The sequence below is a fragment of the Berghia stephanieae genome, chromosome 8, assembly GCF_034508935.2.
Source record: "Berghia stephanieae isolate SIO BIC M18660-M18661 chromosome 8, UCSD_Bste_1.3, whole genome shotgun sequence".
NCBI lineage: Eukaryota > Metazoa > Mollusca > Gastropoda > Nudibranchia > Aeolidiidae > Berghia > Berghia stephanieae.
Genome location: NC_088367.1, coordinates 3,011,864 through 3,020,982, shown reverse-complemented (window position 1 = coordinate 3,020,982; position 9,119 = coordinate 3,011,864). Strand labels below are relative to the sequence as shown.

At 35.8% G+C, this 9,119-nt stretch overlaps 1 protein-coding gene across 2 annotated transcripts in view; it reads right to left on the bottom strand.

The window, feature by feature from the left end:
* Positions 1-8,837: 8,837 nt before the first annotated feature.
* Positions 8,838-9,119, bottom strand: part of LOC144977762 (lipopolysaccharide-induced tumor necrosis factor-alpha factor-like) — a 15,318-nt gene continuing 15,036 nt past the window's right edge. For both annotated transcript variants that reach the window (XM_078923152.1, XM_078923153.1), the window contains one exon: positions 8,838-9,119. This exon is cut by the window's right edge and continues 113 nt beyond it. The gene's annotated coding sequence lies outside the window, so the exon portion shown is untranslated.

The window sequence follows — 9,119 nt, the reverse complement described above, 5'->3', positions numbered from 1 at the left end:
CCTTAAAAAACTAAAAACAAACAAACATTTATCCATGCCTATTGAATTGCTCATTTAAATTATGTTTGAAGATGCATCCCCGCGTTATTATTTATTATTGTGTGTGATTGTTTTCTACTGTTGTTAACACGAAGATCAAAAGTCGTAAGCATTTACTTACCAGTTCTGCTGGGATGGGCAAGGGAGGCCACTCTTGCTGCTTCTTCAATTCCCCCTATTACTGTTATCCTTTCCATTTTAGCTGTCCTTCTTTGTCCTGGAATTTGAATTAGACTATTTGGTTCTGCCTACGCCATGCCTGAGGTCTTTTGTTGAAAGGGAAACAGATGCCATTTTTTTTGTTTTTGTTTTGAAGAGATTATATACTTTTTTTTTTTGGTAAATCATTTCTCAATATATGTATGTATGTATGTATGTATATATATATATATATATATATAATATATATATATATATATATATATATATATATATATATATATATATATATATATATATATATATACATGTGTGTGTGTGTGTGTGTGTGTGTGTATTTATTCTATGTTAATAAAATTGATAGATGTTATCATTTTATAGTTTTTAAGCATTTGAGTGTATCCTTTTAAAAGAGAATCTTGTTTTTTTTGTACCTGGCTAGGGTAGTTTCAGACTCCAGACATTGTTAGATTGTTCTTGGTTCTGGATGGGGATCCTGACCTCCCATAGTGGGCAGGGAGGTATATGCTGTGTCTTCTATCCCCCCATACCCGTTTTCCAATTGTTTCCTGTCGTTGTCTTGGAATGAGATTACTTAGTTTTGTCCTGGCCCCGGCATATTGGCCTTACTGAGAGGGAAACAGTCAAATGTATAGTTGTAGTTTTGGGAGATGATATTTTTTTCCTTGTAAATCATCTCTCTGTTATGCATTGTATTATGTTTAGTTTACATATTATATTATATGATTGGTAAACATTTGAGTGTATTCCTCTTAGTTGGGACCTGTGCTTGTGTCTGGATGAGACTTTTAGGTATCTCAAACTAAGTACTTTGACGGTGCTCTTGGAATCTACATCTGTTACTGTTCCCTATTTGAACCAATTCCCCTTTGTCTTACCTTTTCTTTTGTGCTTTAATTGTAATTCTAGAACTTTTCACTATCCCATTATCTTCCTTTTTACTGGCGCTGATATGACCTTAATGTGTTGCAAGCGCCGTAAAACCCTTAAAAACAAAAAAAACAATTGTTCTTGGTTCTACATCCATTTCCAATTAGAACTTTAGCATATCATATATTCTTCATCTTTTATTCTTTTGACTGCATTATGTTCGATTTGTATTTTTTTCTCTCGTGTATTTAAAAAAAAAAAAAAAAGAAGACAAACACTGGTACTGAATTGACCTTGAAAGTTGCAAAGACTGTAAAACTTCTAAAAATAAACATATCAATCTACCCATTTTTTTTTCATGATTGATTTCGTCTAGATCTAAAGATTCTTTTCTATTACTATTATTATTTGGCAATCTGACGCAGGAAAAGTCAGGGTTAAAAAACAAACAAAAAACCCAAAAAAAACTTTCAATGTAATTAATTATTTTGAATAGCTTGTTATATATTCCTTCGTTTATTAATTGATTAATTGATTTATTTATATATTTATTTATTTAGAAACAACCCACAACTTTGTTTCTGACGGGTAGAATAGAATTCCAATCCTTATAATAAGACGTCTGGCTAAGCTCTTGAGTTTCAGATATAGTTTTCGATTAACTCTCAAAATATATGTTTGTGGCATGTAGCAGATTTTATCTAATTACTAATGCAATTATTTTAAATATTTTGTTATCTTAAGAATGATCCAGTTTATGTAATTTGATATTTGAAGTCAAATTTTAACTTTTGATTGTTCTTATTCGTAGTTTATGATTTCAGGCTAAAGCGCTGACTTATTTGATAATCAAAATATTAACAAATTCCTCCATTAGGTTGGCCCGGTTTAAAGGCTTATTTCAGGAGATCATTGCAAAAGTTTTTATTGTCCATATACAAAAAAAAACAACAAGCAAACAAGCAATAGGGAATGAGATTAGCGGAAGAGTAGCGTCCCTTGATTGGACGTCACCTTGCAGAGAGAACGTCAAAGTCCAATTGGTTTTGCGCATGCGTCTCTCTCGTCCTCGCTTTCGGTGAAGTGTATCAAGCCGCTTTCACCGGAAGCGAGGCGGAGAGATGCATGCGCACAACCAACATGACGTTCTCTCTCTAATAACTTTTCCGCCGGTGACGTCCAATCAAGGGTGGCTACTCTTCCGCTAAACTCATTCCCTATTGTGTTGATATTAAAATATAACCTGTAGGAAACGGGGCTTTTTATTCTTTTTTTTTTTAATTTTTTTTTTAAATCGTCAAAATATGATTTTTGGAATACTTTAATGCGGCTGTGTGATCTTGTAGTATGAAACTCGCTTTTGGATCGGAAGGTCCTGGGTTCGAGCCTCGCTCGCTCTGCACATAGTTGAGTCTTTGGAAAAGGCTCTTTACTCACATTCTCTCACCGTACTCAGGTGTAAAATGAGTACATGGCCGTTAACAGCGTTGTCTCTGTCCAAAAAAATTTTAATATCGCCTTACAGGCGTCATGTCTTGTCCTACATGTTAAATGTTGCTGTTTGTCAGGGACCCCTTGTAAAGCGCTTTGAGCACGTTTAGTGGATGTTGTGCTTTCAATTTAAGTTCCATGGAAAATTTTACTTTTTTTTTATCTGGGTGGGGTTCCTGACCTCCCATAGTGGGCAGAGAGGCATTTGCTGTGTCTTCTATCCCCCAATATCTGTTTACCAACTTACTTTCTGTATTTGTCTTGGAATGAGATTACTTGGTTTTGTCCTGGACCTGGCTGGATACCCTAGCTTGGAGGGACACAGTCAAATGTATAGATAGAGTTTTGGGAGTTGATATTTTTTTGTCTTGTAAGTCATCTCTCTGTTATGCACCATATTGTTTTGTTTACATATTATATATTATTTGTAAACATTTGAGTGTACCCCTCTTAGTGGGGACCTGTGCTTGTGTCTGGATGAGACTTTTAGGTGATCTCAAACTAAGTACACTGATAGTGTGCTCTTGGAATCTACTTCTGTTTTCTATTCGAACTAGTTTCCCTTTGTCTTACCTTTTTCTGGGTGCATTAATTGTAATTCTAGAATTTGACTATCCCATTTTCTTCCTTTTTACTGGCGCTGATATAACCTATATGTGTTGCAATCGCCGTAAAACCCTTAAAAACAAACAAAAAACAAGTTTTATCAACAACATCAAAACATCTTTCGAAAATTATTAATTATTGTGTACACAACAGGATTGGTTTCTTTTGTTTGTTTGAGTTTCCACTGGCATTAGAATTAGAGGAAAAGAATGGAATATTTTAAAAATAATTTTGTTATCGTGATCATCTGGAAGTTAAGAATTATTTGCCTGTATTGCATTCTATGCATTTATAATTATTGATATTGATTTCTCATGCATTCTTCACAGTTTTTGTCCTAGTGGTATGACACTTGCCTTCAGACTGGAAGGTGTAGGGTTCAAGTCCCGCTCTGAGTGACCCATAATTGAGTCAGAAAAGGGATTTTTATTCACATTCTCTAATTTCAATGTTTAACCCCAAAATTCGTATTTTTACGAATTTTCCGCATTGGTAGATAGGCTTGCATTGTTGGCAATATGGTCCATTGCTGTGTCTTCTGTTCCTCACGTATAATCTGCTTTCCCTTTCCATGTTGCTGTCTGTCTTTACTCTCGATTGAGACTCCTCATTTTTTTCTCCTGCTCCCGGTGGGTATTCTAAGCCGGCAGGAAGACAGTTATGTGGGTATAGCACCTTTTTTTGTGTCGAGAATATATATTTTTTTTCACCTTGTAAATCATCTATTTTGTTGTTTGTAAACATTCGAGTGTATCCTTCATAATGGGAGGGGCCCTATGGATGGGACATTTTTTAGTGGTAATCTCAAGATAGGCACATCCGTGGAAGACTCAATGGAATGTTCTGTATCCTATTTGAACCACTGACCTCCCATAGTGGGTAGGGAGGTACTTACTGTGTCTTCTATCCCCTTATATCTGTTTTCCAACTTGCTTTCTGTCTTTGTCTTGGAATGAGATTACTTGGTTTTGTCCTGGTCCTGGTCAGATGCCCTGGCTGAGAGGGAAACAGTCGAATGTATAGTTAGTTTTGGGAGATGATATTATTTTAGGTGATCTCAAACGAAGTACTTTGACGGTGTGCTCTTGGAATCTACATCTGTTCCCTATTTGAACCAATTCCCCTTTGTCTTACCTTTTCTTTTGTGCTTTAATTGTAATTCTAGAACTTTTTACTTTCCCATTTTCTTCCTTTTTACTGGCGCTGATATGACCTTTATGTGTTGCAAGCGCCGTAAAACCATTAAAAACAATTATAAACAAAACAACTTAGTATATGATTTGTAAACATTTGAGTGTATTCCTCTTAGTGGGATCTTGTGCTAGTGTCTGGGTGAGTCTTTTATGTGATCTCAAACTAAGTACACTGATACTGATGGTGTACTCTTGGAATCTACATCTGTTCCCTATTTGAACCATTTCCCTTTGTCTTACTTTTTCTCCAAGTCTTTTTAATTGTACATCTAGAATGTTTTTACTATCCAATTTTCTTCTTTTATTTTTTTACTGGTGCTGATATGACCTAAACGTGTTGCAAGCACCGGAAAACCGTTAAAAACAAACAAAACAGAAAATCTTGTTTTTAATATATAAAAATGTATTTGCATAATATCATACCATAATTAAAATTATGTTTTCATAGACTTTGGTCATTAAATTGTAATGGGATCTTGCCGGGGAAAGAAATACAAACTGGGAATTGCCTTCTTATTTTCATCTTTTATTCACGTATTCAATCATTCATTAAATCATCTATTTATTTATTCACGTATGTATTTTTCCTGTTTATTTGATGATTAATATAAATATGTGTTAGTCATTTGAACAACATCGACCTTTAAGTAAGTGTTGCAAATGATGTGAAATCCCCCCCCCCCCCCCCCCCCCCCCCCAAAAAAAAAATAAAAAAATTTTTAAATAAATAAAACAACAACAACGGAAAACCAATGTTAAAACACGGATAAATCACTATTGGTTATTGTCTTATGTGTTGTATTTTACCGTAATCCTGTATGAATTCTTGAACTTTTACTACTATCCCATTTTCTTCCTTTTTGCTGGCGCTGCTATGACCTAAATGTGTTGCAAGTGCCGTAAAACCCTTAGAATCAAAAACAAACTGTATGAATACTCTTCAACAGTCGTAACGTCACTTCCTTCCTAACGACGCATGGTAACTTAGTAACACTGGCTCTAAACTATCGGAACAATGGCGAACAAAATATGAAATATTTCTCCGGCGAGCATAAAAGCGCATCCAGAGGAAAAAAAAACCCACATAAATTTGATCATGTTTTGACGTCTATACATTCTGATCACAAAGCATATGAAAAGTTCTAGCCAGCATGAATAATAAAAAGTGATGGTTTTCTTTGTTTAGGACCAAGATGTCCGCCGTTGCCGGGCGTCGTGTCATCAGACTACTGAATCCAATTACCGTCTTAGAAAAACAACAAAAACCCATCATCGATTACGTCCCTTAGATGTGTCCGACACAGTGAACACTCTGGGGGAGATTTTTTGACCTCCTTCAGTCACTTGCTGTCTCCTCTACCTCCCTATATTATATGTTTTCCAATTTTCTGTCTTAGTCTTAGTCTTGGAATAAGATTACGTAGCTTTGACCTGGCCCTGGCCGGAGGCCTTGGTTGAGAGGGAAACAGTCAAATGTAGTTTTGGGAAATTATTTTTTTTTCTCATGTAAATCATATCTCTGTTTTGTATTATTTTGTTTTTAATAAAACATAATGGTTTGTAAACATTTGAGTGTTTATTCCTCTTAGTGAGTGGGATTCTGTGCTTATTCTGGATGTCTTTTATGTGATATCACACTAGTACCGGGGTGGGGTTCCTGACCTGCCATAGTGGGCAGGGAGGTACTTGCTGTGTCTTCTATCCCCCTGTAATTGTGTTTCAATTGCTTTCTGTCTTTGTCTTGGAATGAGATTACTTGGTTTTGTCCTGACCCTGCCGGAGTCCTTGGCTGGGAGGGAAACAGTCGAATGCATAGTTATAGTTTTGGGAGATGATATTTTTTTCTTGTAAATCATCTCTCTGTTATGTATATTTATTTACTATTTTTAACATATGGTTTGTAAACATTTGAGTGTATTCCTCTAATAGGGATCTTGTGCCAGTGTCTGGGTGAAACTTTTAGGTGATCTCAAACTAAGTACTTGAATAGTGTGCTCTTGGAATCTACATCTGTTTCCTATTTGAACAAATTCCCCTTTGTCTTACCTTTTCTTTCTGGTTGGGGATCCTGACCTCCCATAGTGGGCAGGGAGGTACATGCTGTGTCTTCTATCCCCCCATACCCGTTTTCCAATTGTTTCCTGTCGTTGTCTTGGAATGAGATTACTTGGGTTTGTCCTGACCCTGGCTGGAATTCCTTGGCTGGGAGGGAAACAGTCGAATGTATAGTTGTAGTTTTGGGAGATGATATTTTTTTCCTTGTAAATCATCTCTCTGTTATGCATTGTATTATGTTTAGTTTACATATTATATTATATGATCGGTAAACATTTGAGTGTATTCCTCTTAGTTGGGACCTGTGCTTGTGTCTGGATGAGACTGTTAGGTATCTCAAACTAAGTACTTTCACGGTGTGCTCTTGGAATCTACATCTGTTCCCTATTTGAACCAATTCCCCTTTGTCTTACCTTTTCTTTCTGGTTGGGGATCCTGACCTCCCATAGTGGGCAGGGAGGTACATGCTGTGTCTTCTATCCCCCCATACCCGTTTTCCAATTGTTTCCTGTCGTTGTCTTGGAATGAGATTACTTGGGTTTGTCCTGACCCTGGCTGGAATTCCTTGGCTGGGAGGGAAACAGTCGAATGTATAGTTGTAGTTTTGGGAGATGATATTTTTTTCCTTGTAAATCATCTCTCTGTTATGCATTGTATTATGTTTAGTTTACATATTATATTATATGATCGGTAAACATTTGAGTGTATTCCTCTTAGTTGGGACCTTTGCTTGTGTCTGGATGAGACTGTTAGGTATCTCAAACTAAGTACTTTCACGGTGTGCTCTTGGAATCTACATCTGTTCTCTATTTGAACCAATTCCCCTTTGTCTTACCTTTTCTTTTGTGCTTTAATTGTAATGCTAGAACTTTTTACTATCCCATTTTCTTCATTTTTACTGGCGCTGATATGACCTTAATGTGTTGCAAGCGCCGTAAAACCCTTAAAAACAAACAAACAAACATTACCTTTTCTTTAGTGCTTTAATTGTAATTCTAGAACTTTTTACTATCCCATTTTCTTTACTTTTGCTGACGCTGATATGACCTTAATGTGTTGCAAGCGCCGTAAAACCCTTAAAAACAAACAAACATTACCTTTTCTTTAGTGCTTTAATTGTAATTCTAGAACTTTTTACTATCCCATTTTCTTTACTTTTGCTGACGCTGATATGACCTTAATGTGTTGCAAGCGCCGTAAAACCCTTAAAAAACAAAACAAAACAAAACACTAAGTACACGGAATGTACAGGGATCAAACACATTCGATAAATACTGTCACCGACAACTTCAAAGCTAACAACGAAAGGAAAAAAACCAACAAACGAGAAAGTCAATAATATTATTTTTATGGCATTGTTGTACCAGATAAAAAATAAACACGAATCAAATTAATTCCTATACCCATTCTACCACACTCTTGAAAAACCCATGTTTAAAAATTTGGCCAGAAAACTCGTCCTTCAAATATCAATCGATTTAAACGACCCTCGTCTTGGCAAAAGCTCTCAAACCTGAGAGGGTCGTTTAAATCGATCGATATTTGAAGGACGAGTTTTCTGGTCAAATTTTTAAACATGGGTTTTTCTAGAGTAGGCTACAACAGCATAGTCAGACCTGCCTACTTGAGAATTTAAAAAATTCGTAATTTTTAGGAGACAAAGATTGTAGTCTATGGTTAACTTTAAAAATCAACTATTTACCCTCACAATTTTTTTTTTTAAAGGAGCACTCCAAAATCTATACAATACTCTTCAACAGTCGTAACGTCACTTCCTTCCTAATGACGCATGGTAACTTAGTAACACTGGCTCTAAACTATCGGAGCAATGGCGGACGCCCGTATGAAATATTTCTTCGGCGAGCATAAAAGCGTATCCAGAGGGGAAAAAACCCCATAAATTTGATCATGTATTGACTTTTACACATTCTGATCACAAGGCACATGAAACAATCTAGCCAGCATGAAAAATAAAAAGTAATGGTTTTCTTTGTTTAGAACCAAGATGGCCACCGTTGCCGGGCGGCGTGACATCAGACTATTGAATCGTATTGTCTTAGTCTGACATCAACTTTCATTTTCAGTAACATTTTCAAAGTTGCCCATCAAGTTCTGATTAAATTGGAGCCAAAATTGCGTAACTCTACGAATTTTCCGTAAAATAAAAATGTGAAATTGAATGTAAGCTTAAATTATTAATAAACGAAAACATTATAATGTGGACATTTCGGGTTTCCCCTTTATCAACAAAACAGGATGAATGTGATAGTGGCGTTGTTAAGGTGAATATAATGTTTGGTTTAATCACTTAACAACGTTACTATCACACACACGATATATATATATATATATATATATATATATATATATATATATATATATATATATATATATTATCTCATGCGTCTGTAGTGTTTCATTCATCCTGTTTTGTTGATAAAGGGTAAACCCGAAACGTCCACATTATCTGTTTTCGTTTATGTTAAATTGAAGCTTACATTCAATTTCACATTGTTATAATTTATTTCTTCGAGCTTCGAGCAGCAATATTTACATTACGAATTTTACGGAATACCCAGTCGGCAGGTCTTCTGCTAACGGCGGGTAGCCTATGTAGTTGGTTTTCGGTAGCTCCAAAGAAGACGAAGTGTCGTGGAGATGTCGTGTCGGTGGGTTTACACTACG